General features: G+C 44.8%; 1 protein-coding gene across 4 annotated transcripts in view; it reads right to left on the bottom strand.

The window, feature by feature from the left end:
* Positions 1 to 14,859, bottom strand: part of BIVM (basic, immunoglobulin-like variable motif containing) — a 117,708-nt gene that overhangs the window by 4,229 nt on the left and 98,620 nt on the right. The gene's annotated exons all lie outside the window — the stretch shown is intronic.

Here is a 14,859-nt window from a genome sequence, read left to right as displayed (position 1 = left end):
GTCCGGTGTCTCTGACTGACGGGATGATGTGGGCTATTAGGGGTAGTAGTCCGGTGTCTCTGGCTGACGGGATGATGTGGGAGATTAGGGGCAGTAGTCCGGTGGCTCTGGCTGACGGAATTATGTGGGATATTAGTGGTAGTAGTCCGGTAGCTCTGGCTGACGGGATGATGTGGGATATTAGTGGTAGTAGTCCAGTGGCTCTGGCTGAAGGGATGATGTGGGATATTAGGGGTAGTAGTCCGGTGGCTCTGACTGACGGGATGATGTGGGCTATTAGGGGTAGTAGTCCGGTGTCTCTGGCTGACGGGATGATGTGGGAGATTAGGGGCAGTAGTCCGGTGGCTCTGGCTGACGGAATGATGTGGGATATTAGTGGTAGTAGTCCGGTAGCTCTGGCTGACGGGATGATGTGGGATATTAGTGGTAGTAGTCCAGTGGCTCTGGCTGACGGGATGATGTGGGATATTAGGGGAGTAGTCCAGCATCTGTGATGGGATGATGTGGGATATTAGTGGTAGTTGTCTGGTGGCCCTGGCTGACGGGATGATGTGGGATATTAGGGGTAGTAGTCCGGTGGCTCTGACGGGATGATGTGGGATATTAGGGGTAGTAGTCCGGTGGCTCTGGCTGACAGGATGATGTGAGATATTAGGGGTAGTAGTCCGGTGGCTCTGGCTGACGGGATGATGTGGGATATTAGGGGTAGTAGTCCGGTGGCTCTGGCTGACGGAATGATGTGGAATATTAGTGGTGGTAGTCCGGTAGCTCTCGCTGACGGGATGATGTGGGATATTAGGGGGAGTAGTCCGGTGGCTCTGGCTGATGGGATGATGTGGGATATTAGGGGTAGTAGAGCCACTGGACTGACGGGATGATGTGGGATATTAGGGGTAGTAGTCCGGTGGCTCTGGCTGACGGGACGATGTGGGATATTAGGGGTAGTTGTCCGGTGGCTCTGGCTGACGGAATGAAGTGGGATATTAGGGGTAGTAGTCCGGTGTCTCTGGCTGACAGGATGATGTGGGATATTATAGTGAATGTGGCTATGCGGAGTGGGCGGGCTCTACACTCAGCGCTCTTTCTCTCTCTCTCTCTATATATATATATATATATATATATATATATATATATATATATATATATATATCCTACACGTGGCATGTGCTCCTTGCTTTCGGAACTGGCTACTCTGAGCCCACTGAGTGGCCGGGAACCTAAGAAATTAGGTATACATTATAAAAATCAAAATCCCTCCATTTTTGAGAACAGAGAGTAACAGTTAAATTACAAAGCTTTTGTTTTAACAGGCACTTAGTAATTTTACCCATATAGAAACTCGAAACAACCCCTTTAAGATACAAGCATATCAGGCAGTATACACAATTTGAATGTATTACAATAATGGATCATCTGTAAAATAAAAAGAAATTTGTTCCAATGCAATAAAATATGGAAACGGATCAACAAACAATGCTAAGCAACCAAACAGTAAATCTGAACTTCTGAGGTCGATAAAGAGCAGATCAGGGCTCACGTCTTATGAAAGCAAGCAAAACGGCTAAGGGTGTAGGTCCATCTTGTTGTATTTGGAAACATAAAGGCAAGAGGGCTACAATGTTTTTTATTTCCACCAATAAGACCTCTTAGGCTAGGTTCACATTTATGGCTGGGCGAGCTGCGGAGGGCTGCGGAAGTCCTCCGTGAAGCTCCGCCCACGGCCACGCCTCCGGTCAGCGCCGCATACGTCTGCATGTGGCCTGCGTACCCGATCATCAGCACTGGGTACACAGGATGTGCCGCAGAATGCGGATGCCACCACATGCGTCGTTTTGACGATGCGGCGGCACGCGTCAAACGCACCATGTTGGAAATTGTTTGTTTTTTTGTCGCATCATCAAAATGACGCCTGCGGAGGCATCCGCATACTGGGGCACGACCTGCGTACCCAATGCTAAAGATAGGGTTATGCAGGCCGCATGCAAAAGTATGCGGCCGTAGGCAGCGCTGACTGGAGGAGGCGCGGCCGTGGGCGCGGCCGTGGGCGCAGCCTCACGGAGGACGTCCGCAGCCCTCCGCAGCTCGCCCAGCCGCAAATGTGAACCTAGCCTTATATTTGACATTTCCTACATGCTTTTTTTCTGACATTTTTTGATATTCTGAGGAAAACAAACTACATTTAGAACAAGCTGTTTTGTTTTTTGTTTTTTTTAAACCATCGGCAGTTATTCTAAAAACACCAAAAACCGGTGTGGTTAGGGCAAGCATGTATGGCGTCCTATAGCAGTAATGACAATAAGGTTGGAGCTTTTTTCCAAAATGTACCATGGGTATGTGCACAAGTTAAGAATTTGGCGGAGAAATTTCTACATCTTTTGCCAGCAAAAACGCTGAAAGAATTGACATACTGCAGATTTAAATCTGCAAGTCACAAATAGTTATCGTGTGCATGAGACTAAAGAATTCACGTTCACTTCAGGTTTTGTGACAAATCTGTGCAGAAAAAAAAAATCTTCAACGTGCGCACAGGCCCTATAGGACTAAATGAACCCTGTACAAAAGAAAACAAACAAGTCATTGTTAAAAGTTAAGAAGTCCTCTGAGACCCACAGAAAGGTAACACACTTTCCCTTAGACCACTAACCTTTTTGAATGTGCACCCCAAAACTGGTGGTACAGTATGTGACCTTATACCACCCATCGCTAGTTTAGCCACATTTCTCAACTATCAGTATATTTTTTTTCATACAAGAGATTTTCTTACTGCTATCATTATTTAATAGCTGGCATGTAGTAAATGAAAAATGAGATAAAAACATGGGCAGTATAGGATAAGTAAAGCATATAGTCTTTTTACATGTAAATTTTAAATTGTTTCTTCACGTTGTTGGATTCATTTATCATTTTTAGATACAAAAAAATCACAGGCACAAATAAGCCCAAAATACTTCAGAATATATTAAACCACAATTTAATCTTTATTAAATACTAGCTGAAGAGCCCGGCGCTGCCCGGGCATAGTAACTAACTACGGTTAGTTATAAAAAATTATAATAATTATATATAAAAAACATATATATATATATATATATATATATATATATATATATATATATATATATATATAGCAGAGTGTAGAGCCCCGCCCACTCCACATAGCCACATTCACTATAATATCCCACATCATCCCGTCAGCCAGAGCTACTGGACTACTACCCATAATATCCCACATCATCTCATCAGCCAGAGCCACTGGACTACTACCCCTAATATCCCACATCGTCCCGTCAGTCAGAGTCACCACACTACTACCCCTAATATCCCACATCATCCTGTCAGCCAGAGCCAATGGACTACTACCCCTAATATCCCACATCATCCCGTCAGAGGCAGTAAAAGTAGAATAGTGAAATTGCACAGAAACATAGTTCACTAAGATCCCAGGTTTTCTACTGATCAGGCTGATAATCTCACTTATCTGCCACCATAAATATCACAGTCATGCTTATCACCAATGGACAGGCACAAACCTTATACATTAGTACAGTAGAGAAACCTTCACACACATTTTCATGCACCGTCAACTTGTAATTTGTCCGGCTGAGTTGCTCATGGATGTACAGCATCTGTATGCAGTATAGTATCATATTTAATGGGTTGTTATGGGAAAAGCATTACATGTTATATGGGCATATTTGGGTGAATTGTGGGGAAAGTAGCACTTTAAAAAAACTCACAGCATCAGAGCACAGTAACACATCAATAATGCATAAAAGTGTCTGTGAGAAAATATTAAATCCACATGACATATATGTGCACTTTAATACATTCATGTGTGTCACTTAATGATACCACACGGGAGGGGGGATTCATTTCAGTCATGTACTCACTGCTCCTTTCTGGGGACAGACGATGGCTGGAGCTTATGTTCCTGGGGATGCTAGATTTCTCCCACCATGTCAGTGTCTGCTGAGGTGTTGTCAAGTGGGAAAACTTGTGCATAGCAACCAATCACAGCTCAGCTACTTTTAACCAGCTCTGGTGAAATGAGAGATGCTTAGTGATTGGTTGCAAGGAAAATTGTTGGTCATAGCAACCAATCACAGCTTAGCTTCTTTTGAACAGCTCTGGTGAAATGAAAGATGCTTCGTGATTGGTTGGTTGGTGATACACACACACACACACACACACACACACACACACACACATTGATTTTTATATAGAGAGATTGCAATAAAAGCAGTAACAAAAGAGACCAGAGTGCTGCTGATAAAGTTCAGGGATATACAGCATACCAGTACCAGGCAACACCAAAGTATTACAAGTAGTATCAAATAAAAAAAGATAGCGTTTGACTCTGCACTATATATATATATATATATATATATATATATATATATATTGATATGCTACATTGATCATATTAAGCACTTACAAGCAGGACACGTTTCACCCTTTCTTCATCAGGGGGCTTCCTTCTAGAGTAGGTAAGAATAACTCGGCTGTATAGTACAGAGTCACTCTCTATATCTTCTTTTTTTTCATTGAAATATTTAATAAAGATTAATTTGTGGTTTAATAAAATCTGTAGTATGCTGGGCTTAATTGATTTAGCATTTTTATTCTAGTCCCGGTTACTTTTTAGCAAAGGGTGTGGATCCCCTCCCCTCTGTACCAGTCTGTCATTGTAAATTTGTTTACTGTTAACGATATCTATAACTTTGTATGTAACCCCCCTTCTCATGTACAGCACCATGGAATTAATGGCGCTATATAAATAAATCAGGGGCGGACACTGACAGCTTGGGGCCCCTGTGCAAGAAATGTGTCTGGGCCCCCCTCCCTGCCCGCTACGTTTCTTAAGATGAGAGCAATCTGGCAATGGGACCCCTGGAGCCTCAGGCTCTGAGAAACAAGGCAGATTGCCCTCATTATTACTGCCCTGCAAGCAGGGGCGTACGTAGCAATCACAAGGCCCAATAGCAAAAGTTATATTTGGGCCCCACACATCTAAAAAATATATTTATATTTTTTCACTGAGCTGGATATATATACTGCGTGTTTAATACATAAATATACACTCACTGGCCACTTTATTAGGTACACCATGCTAGTAACGGGTTGGACCCCCTTTTGCCTTCAGAACTGCCTCAATTCTTCGTGGCAGAGATTCAACAAGGTGCTGGAAGCATTCCTCAGAGATGTTGGACCATATTGACATGATGGCATCACACAGTTGGCGCAGATTTGTCGGCTGCACATCCCTGATGCGAATCTCCCGTTCCACCACATCCCAAAGATGCTCTATTGGATTGAGATCTGGTGACTGAGGAGGCCATTTGAGTACAGTGAACTCATTGTCATGTTCAAGAAACCAATCTGAGATGATTCGAGCTTTATGACATGGCGCATTATCCTGCTGAAAGTAGCCATCAGATGTTGGGTACATTGTGGTCATAAAGGGATGGACATGGTCAGCAACAATACTCAGGAAGGCTGTGGCGTTGCAACGATGCTCAATTGGTACCAAGGGGCCCAAAGAGTGCCAAGAAAAAATTCCCCACACCATGACACCACCACCACCAGCCTGAACCGTTGATACAAGGCAGGATGGATCCATGCTTTCATGTTGTTTACGCCAAATTCTGACCCTACCATCCGAATGTTGCAGCAGAAATCGAGACTCATCAGACCAGGCAACGTTTTTCCAATCTTCTACTGTCCAATTTCGATGAGCTTGTGCAAATTGTAGCCTCAGTTTCCTGTTCTTAGCTGAGAGGAGTGGTACCCGGTGTGGTCTTCTGCTGCTGTAGCCCATCTGCCTCAAAGTTCGACGCACTGTGCGTTCAGAGATGCTCTTCTGCCTACCTTGGTTGTAACGGGTGGCAATTTGAGTCACTGTTGCCTTTCTATCAGCTCGAACCAGTCTGCCCATTCTCCTCTGACCTCTGGCATCAACAAGGCATTTCCGGCCACAGAACTGCCGCTCACTGGATTTTTTTTCTTTTTCGGACCATTCTCTGTAAACCCTAGAGATGGTTGTGCGTGAAAATCCCAGTAGATCAGCAGTTTCTGAAATACTCAGACCAGCCCTTCTGGCACCAACAATCATGCCACGTTCAAAGGCACTCAAATCACCTTTCTTCCCCATACTGATGCTCGGTTTGAACTGCAGGAGATTGTCTTGACCATGTCTACATGCCTAAATGCACTGAGTTGCCGCCATGTGATTGGCAGATTAGAAATTAAGTCTTAACACACAGTTGGACAGGTGTACCTAATAAAGTGGCCAGTGAGTGTATATATCCGTTATCATGCAGTTCTGCTGGTTCCAGCGCAGTCAGACTTGCAGTCAGGTGACAACTAGTGTCCGCTATGTCAGTGACTAGAACACTGCAGACATGGCTGACACTTTAGTTGGCACATGACAGAAAGTGTGCAGAGCGCCTCCTCGTGGCAGAGCCCAACAATGTATATATTACATTTTATGTCTGGTGCCTGTATCATCTGGTTTTTGCTCTATTCATTGTCTATGGAACTAATGGAAATAGCTGAGCTCAGCAGCTCTATAGATAATGAATAGAGCTGGGGGCCCAGTAGTTGAATCCCCAGTAATCAGCAAGTTATCCATGATCTGCTGGATCACAGACATCGTACATACATATACCGTACATACACATACTATACATGCATACACATACACACACCATATATCCACACATATACTGTACATAATAATAATAATAATTTTTATTTCTATAGCGCCGACATATTCCGCAGCACTTTACATTTCAGAGGGGATTTGTACAGACAATAGATATTACACAGCATAACAATAATCACATAGATTATAACAAATACCAAGAGGAATGAGGGCCCTGCTCGCAAGCTTACAGTCTATGAGGAAAGAGGTAGACACGAAAGGTGGGTGGTAACAGTTGCCCTGATTGTATGGACCAGCCATAATGTTAAGTGTGTAATAGTACAGACACAGAGGGCTAATGGATGCATAAAGCATGTGGGAACATGATGCGGGGAACCTGGTTATGGTAAAACTTTTGGCTGTGCCACACAGGGATAGATTAGGTTAATGTGTTGAGGCGGTAGGCCAGTCTGAATAAATGCGTTTTCAGGGCACGATTAAAATTGTGGAGATTGGGGACTAATCGTATTGACCTGGGAAGTGCATTCCAAAGAATTGGCACAGCACGTGTAAAGTCTTGGAGACGGGAGTGGGAGGTTCTGATTATTGAGGATGCTAACCTCAGGTCATCAGCAGAGCGAAGGGCGCGGGTAGGGTGGTATACTGAAACAAGGGAGGAGACGTAGGGTGGTGCTGAGCCATGGAGGGCTTTGTGGGTGAGGGTAATAAGTTTATACTGAATTCTGGAGTGGATGGGTAGCCAGTGTAATGACTGGCACAAGGTAGAGGCATCGGTGTAACGATTGGTGAGGAATATGATCCTGGCTGCAGCATTCAAGACAGATTAGAGAGGGGAGAGTTTGGTAAGAGGGAGACCGATTAGAAGAGAGTTACAATAGTCGAGAAGAGAATGAATAAGAGAAACAGTAAGAGTTTTTGCAGAGTCAAAAGTAAGAAAAGGTCGAATTCTAGAGATGTTTTTGAGGTGCAGAAGACAAGAGCGAGCCAGTGATCGAATTTGGGTGCCAAGGAAAGCTTGGAGTCAAGTATGACCCCAAGACAGCGGGCATGTTGCTGGGGAGTAATAGTGGAACCACACACAGAAATGGCAATGTCGGGTATATGTACATTTGAAGAAGGAGGAAACACAAGGAGTTCAGTCTTTGACAGGTTCAGTTTCAGATATAGTGAGGACATGATGTTGGACACAGCGTTTAGACAATTGCCGGTGTTTTCTAGAAAGGCTGACGTGATGTCAGGAGAAGAAGCGTATAATTGGGTGCCATCAGCATAGAGATGGTACTGGAAACCAAATCTACTGATTGTTTGACCAATAGGGGCAGTGTACAAGGAGAAGAGGAGGGGACCTAGAACCGATCCTTGAGGAACCCCAACAGTAAGGGAAGGTGAGAGGAGGAGGAGCCAGCAAAAGATACAGTAAAGGAGCGGTCAGAGAGATAGGAGGAGAACCAGGAGAGAACGGTGTCCTTGAGGCCAATGGAACAGAGCATAGTGAGGAGGAGCTCATGATCCACAGTGTCGAATGCTGCAGAGAGATCCAAGAGAATTAGCATGGAGTAATGACCATTTGATTTAGCTGTTAGTAGATCATTAGAGACTTTAGTGAGGGCAGTTTCAGTAGAGTCTAAAGAGCGGAAACCGGATTGGAGAAGAGAGTTATCAAAGAGATAGCGGGTAAGAGGGAAGTGGACCAGGCGTTCCAGGAGTTTAGAGATGAAGGGAAGATTAGAGACAGGTCTATAGTTAGCGGCACAGTTTTGGTCGAGGGATGGTTTTTTAAGTTGTGGATGTATGATGGCATGCTTAAATGAGGAGGGAAAGATACCAGAAGAGAGAGAGAGGTTAAATATTTTAGTTAGGTGAGGGGTGACAGCAGGGGAAAGGGACTGGAGGAGATGTGATGGAAATGGGTCACTGGTGCAAGTGGTTGGGCGAGAAGATGCAAGGAGCCTGCTTACTTCTGTGACTGGTTCAAAATCAGAGGGAGCTAGATGCAGTGGGGGAGGGAGGACAGTGCATGGTATGAGGTGATTGGGAGATAATTTCCTGTCGAATCTGGTCAATTTTTTCTTTGAAGTAATTGGCCAGATCGTCAGCTCGGAGCTCCGTGGTTGGGGCCTGTACTCTTGGGTTGAGTAGAGAATGAAAAGTGTCAAAGAGACGTTTCGGGTTATTAGACAGTGAGGTGATGAGGGTGTTGAAATAGATTTGTTTGGAGAGGTGAAGGGCAGTGTTGTATGTTCGAAGCATAAACTTATAATGGATGAAATCTTCATGCAGATTGGATTTTCTCCACAGACGTTCGGCGCACCTGGAGCACCGCTGCAGGAAAAGTGTTTGCAGGGTGTTGTGAGTTCATTTTCCCCTTCATTACTGAGGCCCGAGGAACTCCCTCTTCTGGTTAAGAAAGGTAGTGAGCCTGATTATCAAACACCTGAGGCTGATGATGATGACTGGCTGAGTGGAGTTACTGACTGGATATAAGGCTGCCGACGCCCTTCTGCCCTGCGGGTGATTTCTCTGTGGGATCCTTGGAGACCAGTCTGAATTCCTGCTCCTCTAAAGCTAAGTTTGCTGCTCGGCCTTTTGCATTGGTGCTTTGACTTTGTTTTGCTTTGTTTTTCTGGATTTCTGCCATTCCCTGCTGGGGTGTGCTGAATTCCTTTAGCTCTGTCTTCTGAAAATACCTGAGTGCTGATTTAGTTTTTGAAGCCTAGCTGCTTCAGGGCCTTTTTCATATCAGCTTGTTGGCTTAAGTCTTTGATAGGGTTTTGGCAGATTGCAGACAGCAGCCTTCCTGTCCTTTCCTATCTAGGTAGTTTTTGGCCCCGTCTTTGCTCAGTCTATCTTTCTGTCTGTGTTAGTGTTTTCATCTTGCTTCACCGTCATTATATGTTGGGGGCTGCCTATTGCTTTGGGGTCTGCTCTGGGGCAGTTTTGATTTCCCCTTTCTTTCTTTAGGCCTATTTAATTCTCCGGCTGTGATCGAGGGGTCTAGGGCATCGTAGGAACCCCCCACGGCTACTGCTAGTTGTGTTGTTAGGTTCAGGGGTCTGCAATCTGATAGTTGCCAACTTCTCTGGTTTTCTGGACTTAGCTTGTATTTCTGTTTTTGCCTCCTACGGTGACTCATTCATAACAGCAGGGTGTGCCAGGGTTGTCGCCGTCTGTGTTGTGGTGTTCTATTTATAGGGGGTGCAAATTCATCCAGGGTACTTTGAAGTGTTTCATTGTAATGCTTCAATGCAGAATCAGGACATGAGAGGGAGGAGATAGGGGCCAATGAAGACTGCAAGTTCTTCATAAGTTTCTGGGTGTTAATGGCCTATATGTTTCTATAAATATGGACAGTGGGGGTGACCTGAGCAGCCTGGCAGTTCTTGATAGAGAATGAAAGAAGATTGTGGTCAGAGAGCGGGAGAGGGGAGTTTGCAAAATCATCCACTGTACAAAGCTGAGAGAAGACCAAGTCGAGGGAATTTCCATCTTCATGCGTTGGAGAATTAGTAAGCTGCGAAAGGCCAAACGAGGAGGTTAGAGATAAAAGGTGAGTAGCAGATGGGGAGAGGGGAAGAGCAATGGGGATGTTGAAATCTCCCATGATGAGGGTAGGGATGTCACAGGAGAGAAAATGTGGATGCCAAGTGGCAATATGATCCAGGAACTGATGGGAGGGGCCGGGAGGACGATACACTACCGCCACTCGCATGGAGAAGGGGGTGTAGAGTCTGACGGCATGGACCTCAAAAGAAGGGAAGACTAGTGAGGGTAGTTGAGGGATAACCTGAAAGGTACATTTTGGTGATAGGAGCAGACCAACGCCTCCACCTGCTCTATTGTCTGATCTTGGGGTATGAGAGAAGTGTAGTCCCTCGTATGAAAGAGCAGCAGCAGCGGTAATGTCTGACTGCTGGATCCAGGTTTCAGTAAGAGCCAGGAGGTTAAAAGAATTAGAAAGGAAAAAGTCATGAGTGAAGGAGAGTGTGTTACATACATGTACATGCATATACACATAACATACATACACCATTACACCATACATACACACAGATAAACACTTATATACAGTACATACACCATACATGCATACACACATATATATTGTACATACATACACCATACATACACACATATACCATATATGCATACACACACAAACACAAATATACAGTACATACATACATATACCATACATATACACAGATATATCGTACATACACTGTACATAACTATAATGTACATACACACACTTATATACACATGGTATACACATATACCGTACATACACACATTTATATAAACATAGTATATACATACACATATACTGTACATACATGCACATAGACATACACCATATATACATACACACATATACCGTACATACACAGATACACACGTACACTGTACATACCTATACCGCACATACGCACACACTTATATGCACATAGTATACACATATACATACACACACACTTCTATACACATATAGTATACACATATGTACACATATACCATACATACACACACTTACATGCACATAGACATACACCATATACACATACAGTATACCGTATATACACAGACATATACTGTACATACACAGATATCATACATACACAGATACACGCATATACATTCACACACACATACATATACTGTACACACACATATGTAAATATACACACACATAATAATCTACGACCTCAGGTGTTCTGCTCAGATGAGCCATGGAGGTCGGCCACATAGTGCAGAGATAAGCTGGAGCCTGGAGAGGACTGCAGGGCCCACTGTGGGGGATGGGGACACAGAGCACATAGGATTTCAGCTCCCTGCTGCAGAGTTCTGCTGTGCAGTGAGCCTCTTCCCCCTCCCTCGACCTTCTCTGTGAGATGCCCCGTGCAGTGAGCCTCTTCACCTGTGCTCCTAGGTGCTGCAGCCTGCCTGGAATGGCACAGTGGAGGAAGCAGAATACAGTAGATACTGCAGCCCCTGTGTGCTGTGCGCCCGGGCCCCTGACAACCATTGCGTACTCACCATTGGAACGCACCATGCAGGAGGACAGACGACAACAACAGCCAGTGAGTGCTCTCCTCAGTCTGGTGAGGAAAGCGTTCATTGGCCAGCGTCTCTCCCTGCATGACACGCCCCTTTTTGAACTCCTGCTCTACCGTGCCACTTTCTCCCCAGCTCTGGTGTTCAGGTGTGGTGATTACAGCAGGAAGTGAGAGGGGCTGATGCTGCATAATACCGGGCCCCTTACTCTCCTGCCGCCCGCAATCTGGACTCTGGCCCCATAACGGCTGCATACTCTGCCGCTATGGGCAGTATGCTCAGGGGCCACCTTCCACGCCTGGGCCCCGGTGCATTGCACCGGCTGAACCGGCGGTATGTCCGCCCATGAAATCTAATATATAAAGCTCAAGTGTGTGTATATGTATGTATGTCTGGGATTAGTATCCGCACCGTCGCAGCTACAGCCACAAAATTTGGCACAGTCACACGTCTGGACCCTGAGAGCATCCTAGGCTATGTTATGAGGCGAAATTTTAACCCCGCGCGTTCCAATTCACCAAACAATTTTGCCCCTATCTACATAATGGGGAAAAAGTGTGTGTGTGTGTGTATCAAGCCCCGCCCCTCATTATGATGTCATAATGGTTGCCATGGCGACGCTGATGTCATCATAGGTTGCAAGCCCCGCCGCTCATTATGATGTCATAATGGTTGACTATGGGATGGAGGATGTGTGATGGGTATATGGGCACTGGACTATGGGATGGAGGATGTGTGATGGGTATATGGGCACTGGACTATGGGATGGAGGATATGTATGATGGGTATATGGGCACGGGACTATGGGATGGAGGCTATGTATGATGGGTTTATGGGAATGGGACTATGAAATGAAGGATGTGTGATGGGTATATGGGCACTCGACTATGGGATGGCGAATATGTATGATGAGTATATGGGCATGGGACTATGGGATGGAGAATATGTATGATGGGTATATGGGCATGGGACTATGGGATGGAGGATGTGTGATGGGTATATGGGCACTCGACTATGGGATGGAGGATAGGTATGTTGGGTATATGGGCAGGGGACTATGGGATGGAGGATAATTATAATTTGTTATAACTATCCACAGTTAGTTACTATGCCGGGGCAGCGCCGGGCTCTTCAGCTAGTTAATAATAATCTTGCTGGAGCTGTGTTGCCTGGTGCGAGAAAGATCCACATTTGTAAAAAACTTCGCCATCACAATGGGTCAATAAACGATTCCCTTTTTTTCCCTTGGCGTGCTGCCTCTATTTTCTCTATTTTTGGATATTATGGTATGGGTTAAATATGTTGATAGATCAGACTTTTATGGACATTTTGATACTGAATATGGTGGTTTAAAAAAAACAAAACATTTTTAATAAAAGATAGCAGGGTGATTTTGTTTTTATTAAAATGTTTAAATACTTTTACATTTTTTTATAGGGCATTTGAGCAGCTGATCTTCTGATCGCTAATTCCATATATTGCAATACAACTTTAGTACAATATATACGTAAATTCATGGTATCTTATGAAGTCCAACCTGTCGGTAGGCTTCACCCATTGGCACCCTGTTTTCATGTAAATTCAGTTTTTCTTTAATTCAGTCTCATTGCCACAGGTGTATAAAATCCAGCCCTTAGCCATGCAATCTGCCTTTACTGACATTGTGAAAGAATGGGTTGTTCTAAAGAGCTCATTGTTTTCAGTGTGGCACTATAATAGGATGCCAGCATTGTAAGGCTATGTGCCCACGTTGCGTGTTAAAACGCACACTGAAAACCGGACTCCTTCCCAGAAATCGCGCGTTTTTTTCCCCGCACGATTTCACCGCGATTTTGCCGCGATCTTTTCAAGCACTTTCCAAGCGATTTGAAGCATCGCTTGGAAAGTGATTGACAGGTTGGTCACACTCATCAAACATAGTGTTTGACAAGTGTGAGCAGCTTTTTACTATTGAGGCCGCCTATGCGGCGTCAATAGTAAAAGATAAAATGTTAAAAATGATAAAAAAAAATAAAAAATCGGGGTATATTTACCATCCGACGTCCAGCGCTGCCATCCCGGGCCTCAGCGTTCCCAGTAATGCCTTGCGAGACCTGTGATGACGTTGGTCTCGCGTTACTATAGCGATCTCGCGAGACCACATCATCACAGGACCTTGCCGCAAGGCATTACTGGAAACGCTTAGGCCGGGAATGCAGCGCGGGACGTCGGAAGGTAAATATACCCCGATTTTTTATTTTTTATTCTTTTTCTTACAGGGGTATGGTACCCAGGGCCTGGAGGACAGTCTCCTCTCCTCCACACCGTGGGTACCAACCGCACATGAGACGCTTAACTTCCCGCATGGTGGGCATAGCCACATGCGGGAAGTAAGCGATTCTCATGCATTCCTATGGATGCGGAATCGCGGCAATTCCGCACAAAAGAATGATCATGCTGCAATTTTTTCCGCAATGCGATTCCGCCGCGGAGAAAAGCGCAGCATTAGCACAGCATGTGTGGAATGCCATAGGAATGCATGGGGTGCGTTCTGTACATGATTTTTAAACGTTTACGCAGCGTTTTCGCGCCAAAAATCGGGGCAAAAACGCTTGAAAATCGCATCGTGGGCACACAGCCTAACAAGTCACTTCATGAGATTTCTACCCTCCTAAATATTCCATGTTCAATTGTGAGTGGCATTATTGAAAAGTGGAAGTATCTAGGAACCACCACAACTCCGCCACAAAGTGACAGACCTCGTAACGTTCAGGGCCGCTGAGGACTGTGGCACGTAGTGCATAGAAGTCACCATCACTCTGTTGACTCAGTCAATGTAGCATTCCAAACGTCCTCTGCCATTAATATCAGCACGAAAACTGATTGTTGGGAGCTTCCTGCTATGGATTTTCGTAGCTGGACAGTGACATTCAAGCCTTACATCACCAAACACAATGTCAGTCATCTGATGAAGACCTGTAAAGAACACCACCACTGGACTCAAGCAGCAGAAATGTGTTCTGTGGAGTAACGAATAACGCTTCTTAATCTGGCTTAGGCCACTTAGATCACATGAAGGGAAATCTTAATTCCTTCAGTACACCAAGACATTTTGGACAAATGTTTATGTCTAACTTCGTATGAACAGTTTGGGCAAAGCCATT

Source organism: Dendrobates tinctorius, unplaced genomic scaffold (genome assembly GCF_039654945.1).
Source record: "Dendrobates tinctorius isolate UK_male_01 unplaced genomic scaffold, ASM3965494v1 ptg000026l, whole genome shotgun sequence".
Lineage (NCBI taxonomy): Eukaryota > Metazoa > Chordata > Amphibia > Anura > Dendrobatidae > Dendrobates > Dendrobates tinctorius.
This window is presented reverse-complemented; position numbering and strand designations above follow the sequence as displayed.